Consider the following 10,706-nt stretch of genomic DNA (forward strand, 5'->3'; position numbering starts at 1 on the left):
GTGCTTATTATATGCTTACTCTGTTAGACATATGTCCTTGTAATGCTTCATTTATATAAAAGATTTGATAAGAAGAGACTAAAGTGGGCTTAGTATAATAATAATTTACCAAATGTTTTCCAAGCTAGATTGTAAATTCCTTCACAGTAAGGGTACATACATCTGTATCCTTTGCTCTGCCTGGCATGGTCCTGAGCAAGGCATTCAGAAAAATATGTTGCTTCTTTGATTTAGTAAAATTTGATTTACCAGAGAATGCCCTAAGGTATAATTTGCCTTTTGTTAATCAATTATTTTTTTTTCTCCCAGAAAATCAATTAGTTTTCTATAGAGAAAAAAAAGAGTTTTGGTTTTGAATGCAGACAGATTTTCTTTACAGCCCCATTTTTGTCCTTTACTAGCCACAGACTTTGGGCAATTTTAATGACATCAACTCTCACTTTCCTCATCCATAAAGTGGGGAGTAAATTGAGCATTCTCTCAGAAAGTTGTGAGGATTAAGTGAGACTCACATTACACAGACATCTAACTCAATGCCTATCACACAGTTAATGCCCTACAGATAGTTTATTTAAACAAAAAAGACAACTTATGATTATGTGCATTATAGATAGATGGTTCTAAAAGATACAACACAAAACACTGTAGACATATACTTAAATAGTTATAGTATTTCTACTTTAATATTCATCTCTAGTTGAGAACAGTGCTATTTGTCATATAACACCTAAAATTTCATTTTCTGTGGTTGTTTGCCAAAATGAAAGGTGCAATTTCATATTAAAATTTTTACAATTGTAATAATTTTTTTTTTTAAATTACAGTAAAAATTTTGTTTTCTACAATGACATATATTAATTACTTTTGTACAAAGACTTGACTTAATAAATAAACTGCATTTTGATAAAATTTGAAATAAAATTTATTTGTCCAGAAGGAATTGCTACTTGATTATCTTACCCTTGATAATATTTTTAAATATTAATATTATAATTCCTTTATATTGAGAAATCTATAAGCAGAATAGCACTTAGATTAAGATGTAAAGGTGTTCTTAGGAACAAAAACACCCAAGGGAGTTATAAAATGTATTCTGTTAAAGTAAATTTTGAATGACTATCCATATGGGAAAAATAACCTTGAATCCCTACTTCACATCATACATGAGTAATTTGAGATCTTAGGCCTAAATGTGAAAGCTAAAACTATAAAGCATTTAAAAGAGAATAAGAATATTTTTGTGACTTTGGAGTAGGCAAAAAATTTTTTTTTTACTTTTTAATAACCAGAAAGCACTAACCAGAAAAGAAAAAAATGATAAATGAACTTTATCAAATTTTAAAACTTCTCATCAAAAAACCATCATTGACACATACCTGACAGGGCTTATATTTAAAATATATGAAAAATTCCTGTAAACTCATAAGAAAAAGCCAAAAAAACTAATTAGAAATGAGAAAAGACTTGAAAAGATGCTTCACAAAAGAAGATAGTCAAATGGCCAAAAGAATATGAAAAGGTTCACAATCGAATTATTCATCCAGTAAAGGCAAATTTAAACCACAACGGAATACCAATATATACCAATGAGAAGGTCTAATTTTTTTTTGTACCAGAGATTGAAACCAGGGCATTAACCACTGAGCCACATACCCAGCCACCTTTTATTATTATTTTATTTTGAGATGGGATCTCTCAAATTTGCTGATAGACTCACCACGTTGCTGAGGCTGGCTTTGAGCTTGCTATCCTCCTGCCTCAGCCTAGGGCGCTGCTGGGATTGTAGGCTTGTGACATCCTGCCTTGCAGAAAGGCTAAGAATGTTAATGAGGACCAATGGTGCATTGTAGGAAAGAAAGGAAAGCAGTTTGGCAGCTTCATATAAAGACAGTATCTATACCCAGGGCCCAGCCATTCTCGCTGTAGCATAAATTCAAGAGGAAAGAGCTAATATGTGTGCATAAAAATATCTCTACAAGAATTTTCATGGGGTTGGGGCTCTACCTCAATGGTACAGTGCTTGCCTTGCACATGTGAGACATTGGGTTCTGTCCTCAGCACCACATAAAAATATTGTGTCAATCTAAAACTAAAAAAAAAAAATTTAAATGAATGTTCATAACAACTATATTTTTAGCCAAAAATAAACTAGAAACAACCAACTTTCCATCAATTAGAAGATTGCTAAATGGCAAAATCACTAAAAATGTTTGAACTACTGATACGTAAAACAAAAAGGGTAAATATTAAAAACATGCAAAAGGAACAGTTTACATGAGCCACATAGTATAAGCATCCATTTATATGAAGTTCAAGAAGAGCCCAGACCAGTATATTGGGATAGAAGTCAGAACTGTGGTTACCCATGGGCATGGGTAGATTATTTTCTAAGATGAGGCATATGGGAATGTTTGAGGGTTGATGAAAATGTTCTGTATCTTGTTCTTGTGGTTATTTCAATGTGTATGTAGTCAAAAAATTATTGAACTGTACATTTTACTGTATGTAAATTATATATATATGAATTTCATGTGGAAAGATGTTACAATCTACCTTGGCAGGTTGTAAAATAACATTATGGTATCATACTATTTATGTAAAATTGTATGTATTTATATTTATAGAAAAATTTTGGAAAGAAGTTCAAACATGAAAATAGGTAAATGGTTAAGTATTAACTATTTGTCCCTTCTCTAGTTCTCCAGTCTAACATATTGAAATCCCAAAGCCTCCAAATGCTATTGCCCAAGACTGGCAGAGTAACCCTAACCCTAACTCTGATAAGATATTCATTCAGTTGTTCAAAAATTCAGAATGACTAACTTATGCTATGTGCATGATTTTAGTCAGTTATTTCCCTGATGTGACCAAAAGACCTGACAAGAATAATTAGAGGAGAAAAAGCCTACTTTAGGACTCACAGTTTCAGAAGTCTTAGACCATCGCCTGCCTACTTTTTTTCTTTGGAACCCGAGGTGAGGCAGAATATTATGGTGGAAGAGTATAGGGGAGGAAAGCAGCTAGGAACATGACATCAGGAAACAGAGCGAGCTCCACTCTTCAGGGACAGAATATATACCCCAAAGTCACGCCCTCAATGACCCTCCTCCTCCAACCATACCCTACTTGCCGACATTCACCACCCAGTTAATCCCTACTAGGTACTAATGCACTAATTAGGATAAGACTCTCATAACTGAATCATTTTGCATTGTCTCATATGTGAGCTTTTGGGGAACATCTAAAATATCTAAACCATAAGAGCATATATGAGTATATCACAATTAATTTTGTAGAACTATTACATACCAATTTAAAAATAATGAATAATAGAAGGAAGACCAATAGAGCAGAGAAAGGGAATCAGGGGAGGGGGTGAGTGAGCAAGGTATTAAAATAGAACAAATGATGTTACATGCATTTATGAATATGTCAAAATGAATTCCACTGTTATGTATGAATATAATGAACTAATAAAAAATTAAAGAAAAGCACAGTTGATTTTGGCCCTGTAAGAGTGATAGAATTGCTAATTATTCAAATATGTACTAATTTATCCAGTGGGAAATTATTAAAAGTAATTTGGAACAGTTTGCTTATTTGCTAAGATTTTGGTTCTTTGCACACACACACACACACACACACACAGACACACACACACCCATATTTAATTGGATATCTAGTGAATATATAGAAAAATGCTCTCTAACTTCATTAACTAAGATGTAAATCTACCTAGTAGGAGCTTATAACCTACTTATACTCATACAGTCATGAATCAATGCAAGAAAAATGACAGTAGTGTAAAGAAATTCTTTCTATAGAAAATGAGAGGATAATGAATAAGTGGAGCCAAGAACAGCTGATAATGAGGTCTTCAAGCAGTATGGAGGGATCCTAGGGAGCTCTGGGGACCTCAGCAGCAGGAGTTCAGGGTATAGTGTTTGAGTAGCCCAATCAATGTCAGCTTTCTACTTGCTGTAATTACTTCTCTCCCCTCTTTATACCCATCATCCTTTAGTCTGGGCACCAGTCACCTGTTTTATTTTTTTAATGAGAATCCCATGAATCCTCCCAGCTCAGTAGGAACTCTGAAGAAGGAAGGAAACAGGCATCAAATCTCTCTGTCTAATTTGCTAAGGTTCCTACCCTAAGGAGCTTATGTTCTAATAGGGAGAGAGAGAGAGAGATGTGAATGATGAGTTGCACACTTGCTAAAACTCCTCAGATCTGGTTGTGGTGAGAGCTTGAAGGAGACAGCAGGGAGGGCACGCTTGGGCTGTGTTTTGAAAGATGAATTGGGTTCACTCATAGGAAGGGCCTTGCAGTCGGAGGGGGCACACCAGCCAGTGGGGAAGATACTGATCTGACATAGAAATTTTTAAAAATTACCTGTGGCATACTAGACTCTGAGGCAGGGCCTGCATTCCTTTTCTTTACTAAACTTTGTATCTTTTGTCTTAGACAGTGGGGGGCATTGCACCTTTTTTTAATATTTATTTTTTAGTTGTAGTTGGACACAATACCTTTATTTATTTTTATGTGGTGCTGAGAATCGAACCCAGGGCCTCACACATGCTAGGTGAACGTTCTGCTGAGCCACAACCCCATCCCCCCCATTCCCCCCAAGCCCTGCCCTGCACCTTTTAAGTAGAGAAAGGTTATAATCAATTTTGAGTGTTAGAAAAGTGATCAGAGTGACAGAGGAGGAGAGAGACAAATTAGGAGAGAGGATTCTCAAAAGTGAGAGAAGATGAAGGACAGAATTATGATGGAAGCAGAGGGGGATGGAGAAGCTCAACAGATAGAGGAAAGGCTAAAAAGGAAGAATTCTACAAAGCTTAAAACTAGTCAAATGAGTATGGGGGAGAGGGAGGGGTCTAGCGTTTTTAGGTTGTATGTCAGAAGATCAGGTGATGCCACTGAACCCAAATAGAAAAGAGGCCAGGGTGTGGCTTTATTTCTCAGTAGCTTACTGATTTTTCTACTTCATACCAACTTTGGGGAGAGGGGGAATGAAAATTCCATCTGCCTGATTCTGAACTTATCTTCCATTTTAAGAAAGATTTTTCTAAAAAAAATTAATCCTATCAGTTTTTTAAATACCATTTTCCCTGCTCTCCCCACTGTGTATATACTTCTCCCCACCTAAGTAATTTTTACTTTACTACATATTTAAATTATTTCCTAATTATTGCGGTTTGGACATGAGGTATCCCCCAAAGCTCATGGATGAGTAGATGCAGGGACATTCAGAGGTGACATTATTAGATTAATTTAGTGATTGATCCATTTGATGAATTAATGATTTGAATGGATTAATAGGTGATACTGTAGGCTGATAGGGCATGGCTGAGGAAGTAGGTCATGGGGGCATACACTTGGGGACTATATTATGTCTGACTTCTTTTACTTTAAAGCTGTCTCTGCTTCCTGGCTGTCATCAACTGGGCAGCTTTCCTGCACCATGCCCTTTCATCTTGATGTTCCACCTCATCTTGGGCCCAGAGCAATGGAATCATCTGACCATGGATTAAACCTCTAAACCATGAACCAAAATAAGTTTTTCATCTTCTAAGTTGTTCTTGTCAGGTCTTTTGGTCATAGCACTGAAAAGTTGATTAACACAGTAATCTTAATAAAGCTACCCACAGGGTCCCATGATTGGAGGGAAAGAAAGCAGGCAGGCTAGAAGGGCTCCCAGCCTCCTGTCCTCTTAAGGAGGTTGCTTATGTTCCTGTCTTGCTACAAGTACCAGTCAGACTCACCTGGTGACTGAACTGTCCTGGATCCGTCTGGCCGGTGCTGCAAAAGCTTCAATAAGGCTAGTCATTGTCCCTTTCTTCTTAATCCCTTCTGTGGAATGAAAGAATAACAGTTTTGGAAATTTAATTGAAATTTTGTTTGTGAAAGTCTGTTGCTACTTTTGTCAATTCAAGGGCCAATTAAAACAACAACAACAAATGCTTTCAATGTGTAGGTGTAGCTCAGGGGTAGACTTGCCTAGCATGCATGATGCCCATACAGTCCCCATATAGTAAAACAGCAAACCAACCAACCTCTGTGTTAGAGTAGAGGGCTTGTGCTCTTCACAGAACCTGTTGAGCTCTGCTTCCAAGCTGGGGCTCCTTCAAGGATTCTTCCATGACTTCCCCAGACAGAGGTGGACTTCTTCTGCTGCTGACAGTTTTGTGTAGGGACTGATAGTTGAAAAAGTGTGTGGTGGTGTGCCCCAACCCTGCGGGTTCTGAGGACTTGAGGATGGTGTTAATGGGGTTGTGATAGCTCATGTTTACCACAGGACATGATAACAGAAGGGTGCCCCTGTGTGTGCCTCAGATTCCATCCACATTCTTTCTATCTCTGATTTTGTAGTTCTGAGAATCACTCCAACTAACACTATGACCCCTTTTGGAAAGGAATCCAGAGTGAGTAGTGGAAGAAGTATCATTATGTCCTTTGGTGGAAGTGTTTTTCCCTTGGATGCCAAAGGAAATTTCTTTCCAAATTGACAGGAAGCCCCTTTGAATTGAAATATTTTGCCTGGCAATCAAAATTTGTGCCACTATAATCAACCCCTGATAAACACAAAAATATGGCTAAAAAGTCTTGTGGTGATTGAAATCCCCAAATCTACTTTTGACAATTAGTTTTCCACTTGTCCCAACTTTACATAATGCTATTAATAAGAAAAGGTTATCTCAAAGAACCTTCTGGTTGAAAGAACTTTATAGAATCTCTTTTGTCAAATGTCTGATCAACATCCTCTCTGCTTATTTCCAGAAATGGCAGTTCACATCTTTCTAGAACAGGCTTTTCCATAGAAAGAGAGTTTTTAGTAGCTACAAGGGAACTGAAATGTTTCTGTAACTTCATTTTCTGGTCCTAGTTTGTTTTTATCTGGAGGATTCTGGACTAAGTCAATCATCAGTCCTTAGAGTATTGTAGGCCAACTCGCTCATTTCAACTGAGTCCTTTTATCTATAGGCTAAACAACACTAATTATTCAACCTATTTAAAACACTTTCAGGGTCGGTGATGGTGCACACCTATGATCCCAGCAACTTCAGAGGCTGAGACAGGAGGATCAGAAGCTTAAGGTCAGCCTCAGCAATTTAAGGTGTCCCTAAATAACTGATTCTCTCTCTCTCTATATATATATATATATATATATATGGCTGGGGAGGTGGCTCTGTAGTAACCTCAGTTGTAAAGTGCCCTGGATTAAATCTCTAGTACTAAACAAAACAAAAAAGTGCCTTTACCATCTTTTTCATTTTCTTGTGTATATACTTTGGTTTAAGATTTGGTATCTAGAATTAAAACCACTGTTTCAGATATGACCTATGAGTGCAGAATCAGTAGAAGGCACTGATTAATCTTTTAATAACATAGTCTTATCCCTGTTGGCAATCCCAACATACTTGAATTATATTAAGCTAGGAGTTAAATAAGTGTCATATTTTTCCCTCATTAATTGTCAATCATCTTAATCTTATGCAACTGATTTTCAAAACCTCAATATATGAGATCCATGACTTTTAAGCTTTTAGGCTATTGGTTTTGTTCCAGTGTTCTAGCCAATTAAGATTCTTTAAAATTTTTTTTTGGTAATGTTGTTAATTGCAACATTAACTATTCTTTCCTGTTTGTTTGTTTGTTTCCTACCTTTTAAGAATTGAAGACATTCTGTACCCGAGGCACATGTTTGTAATCCTAGCAACTCGGGAGGCTGAGGCAGGAGATCATAAGCTAGCCTTGGCAATTTAGTGAGACCCTGTCTCAAAACTTGAAAAAAAAAAAAGATTGAGAATATAGCTGAGTGGTAGAACACCTTTGGGTTCTATTTCTAGTACTGCAAAAAACAACAAAACAAACAAACAAACTGTAGAAATGGGCTGGGGTTGTAGCTCCAGTGAGTGCTTGCTCAGCACATGTGAGGCACTGGGTTCAATCCTTAGCACCACATAGAAATAAATAAATAAAGGTATTGTATCCATCTACAACTAAAAAAAGAAAAAGAAAGAAAGAAAGATACTATAGACACAAAGAAGGTATACAATATAAGGAGTTCTGGCACCCAAGAAGGCTATATAAACTCAAATGTTAATCTATTAAGAATTATGACTTCTCATTGGGCTAGACCCTTCTTGTTTTAATAATGTAGGTTTTGAGTTGGGCACAGTGATGTGCCTATAGTTCCAGCTATTTGGGAGGCTGAGGTAGGAGTATTGCTTGAGCCCAGGAGTTTGAAGTCAGCCTGGGTAACACACAGCAAGACCCATTTAAAAAAAAAGTTTTATTATTATTCAGGTAAGAGTATCAACAAGACCCTAGGATGTCAAAGCATCAGGAAATAAAAAAAAATTAAAAAACCTGAGGAATATACTTCTCATCACCCTCACTAGTTCATTCTTTCTCTCCCTCAAGTAAGCCATATGAGAATCAAATTGGATGCACATTGTCAACACTTGTCTCAGTAACTGAGACTGCCCGATGTTCTCTACTGAACAATTCTTACCATTAGTGTCAGCTACATTCTTGGAAGTACCAGTCCCAAGAGACTGAAAATGGTACCTGTAAAACTAGTTAAAAGAGTACCATCAGAATTTCACATGAAATCATACTTACATAAAGTTAAAAATATAATTTAAAATAGATCTTACACACACACATACATACAATCACACACGTACACACTGCAAATATCTGCACATTGGTACCCACAGTATATATTCCACTTAATGGAGTGAAAATTCCCATGGGATCACTTTACAATTGGACTCCAAAAATCTCAGCACCTACAATGTTCTGAAGATGGCTAGCAGGTGAAAAATTCTACCAAATATGGCCCCAAATTTTTAATCCCATAAAAATTTTGTCATGTTGGAATGAGAATATCAGATTTTTCTTGATTTTGTATTTCTTCAAAGTAACATATATGGCTGTTTCCATTGAAAATTGTAGAAATATTTATTATTAGTATTTAAGAAATAAACATCAGCAATAATCAAAATGATATTTTAAATTTTTATTGATACCATTTTGTTTATGAACTAATCTGTTTACATACTCATTTAAACTGTATCCTTATAACTTGAACACAAGCATTTTTCTTGACATTTACTCACAAAAAACATTTACCTACTTAAGAACTTCTGGTACAATTTTAAGTTCTGAATAAAAAATATTTCTAATGTGATGAATATTAATTTTTTCAAAACATCAAATGAAAAACCTCCCACTACTTTTTAAAATAAAAGCCACAAGACATAAATAATCACTATATACATTACAACTTGCTTTTGTCAAATTACCAAGAAGAGCATCATGCCTATTGTTAAGATCTCCCCCATTACAGAATGCAAAGCAATAATATTTGATGTGACAATATTCTGGTTAGTACACTCAGGTTTTGTATAGTTTGGTTTATTCTGTTTTAGAATTGCTAGAAAGAAGTAAGTAATCTTTGTATAAACACCATACTTTAAGTTATGTAGATAATGTAATCATTTTTAAATATTTTATAATAGTAGCATTTATCTTTTTAGAAGTTATGCACAGGTCCTAAAATACTACATGATTAGAATGTCACATTGAGGTTATCCTTATGTATCTTTATTATATGAATGTCTAATAACTGCATATTGAAATTAAAAGATATTGCTAAATATTGACCAAATATTTAACACATTTTGTCATTAAGTTTCTACTGGCTTTCTTAATTTTAAGTTTACCTAAACTAATCTAATAATTGGCCTTTCTTTTTTAAAATGAAGCAAGCATTATTTTCTGTTTGTGATAAATGTCAACCTTTTTTTTTCTTGTTGGTTGTTTTTTTTTTCTTTTTGGAAGACAAGTATATTTTGATGTAATTTAGGAAGAATGCTTTTTGAATTCTGTATTATCTTGTTATTGGAAACCTGTAGATGCTACTTCCAAAAATAACAGGAATTAAAAGATGTGGTACAAGAATAATACCATTAGACAACAGTTGTATATAAGGTTGTTTAAAAACAACCAAAGCAAAATAAAAAGCACACAAAAACACTTGGCATAGGTTATTAGTAGCTTGTAAAATCCCTGACCCTGCCAGATTGATACTGATATAGCTGACACCAGGAATACAGGTGGCCTATTTTAACTATAGTGTTTTGACCTTTTAAATTTTTAAATTAATTCTTAACCTACCTTCAGTCAACATTTTTTTTCAGAATTTGATCTTTCTTTCTTTGTACCTTGAGTTGATTGAAGTTGGAACATTTTAGAGCTGTCATTTTCTTTTATGCTTTTTGCATTGTGGAAAATCACCACCTTATTTGTTGACATGAAATGGTAAATAATTATGACTTGAAAACATTGTTTCCTAATAAAAACATTTCTGAAAAAATTTTTTAAAATCTTCAAAATATTGTGACCTTTCTTTGCTCATTTTTGTTTAAATGGAAAACCTGGACCACATGAAGGCTGATAAATATTGGAAGCTTTGAGAAAAATAGCTTTCATTTTGTTTGAGAGAATTCCCTTAGCAGAAGCTGTACAATATGCATATGTTCACAGTGCTTAATTCAAAACATAATATTTTAGTCTACCTAACCACAATGGGCTAACCAATTACAAGACATAAAAGGATGGACATTTAAGCTTTCTATGTGTGTATTTCTCTGACACAGACATCTGAAGACAATGTGTTTTTTAGCCTTCTC

The sequence above is a fragment of the Urocitellus parryii genome, unplaced genomic scaffold (assembly GCF_045843805.1).
Source record: "Urocitellus parryii isolate mUroPar1 unplaced genomic scaffold, mUroPar1.hap1 Scaffold_53, whole genome shotgun sequence".
In the NCBI taxonomy this organism is placed as follows: domain Eukaryota; kingdom Metazoa; phylum Chordata; class Mammalia; order Rodentia; family Sciuridae; genus Urocitellus; species Urocitellus parryii.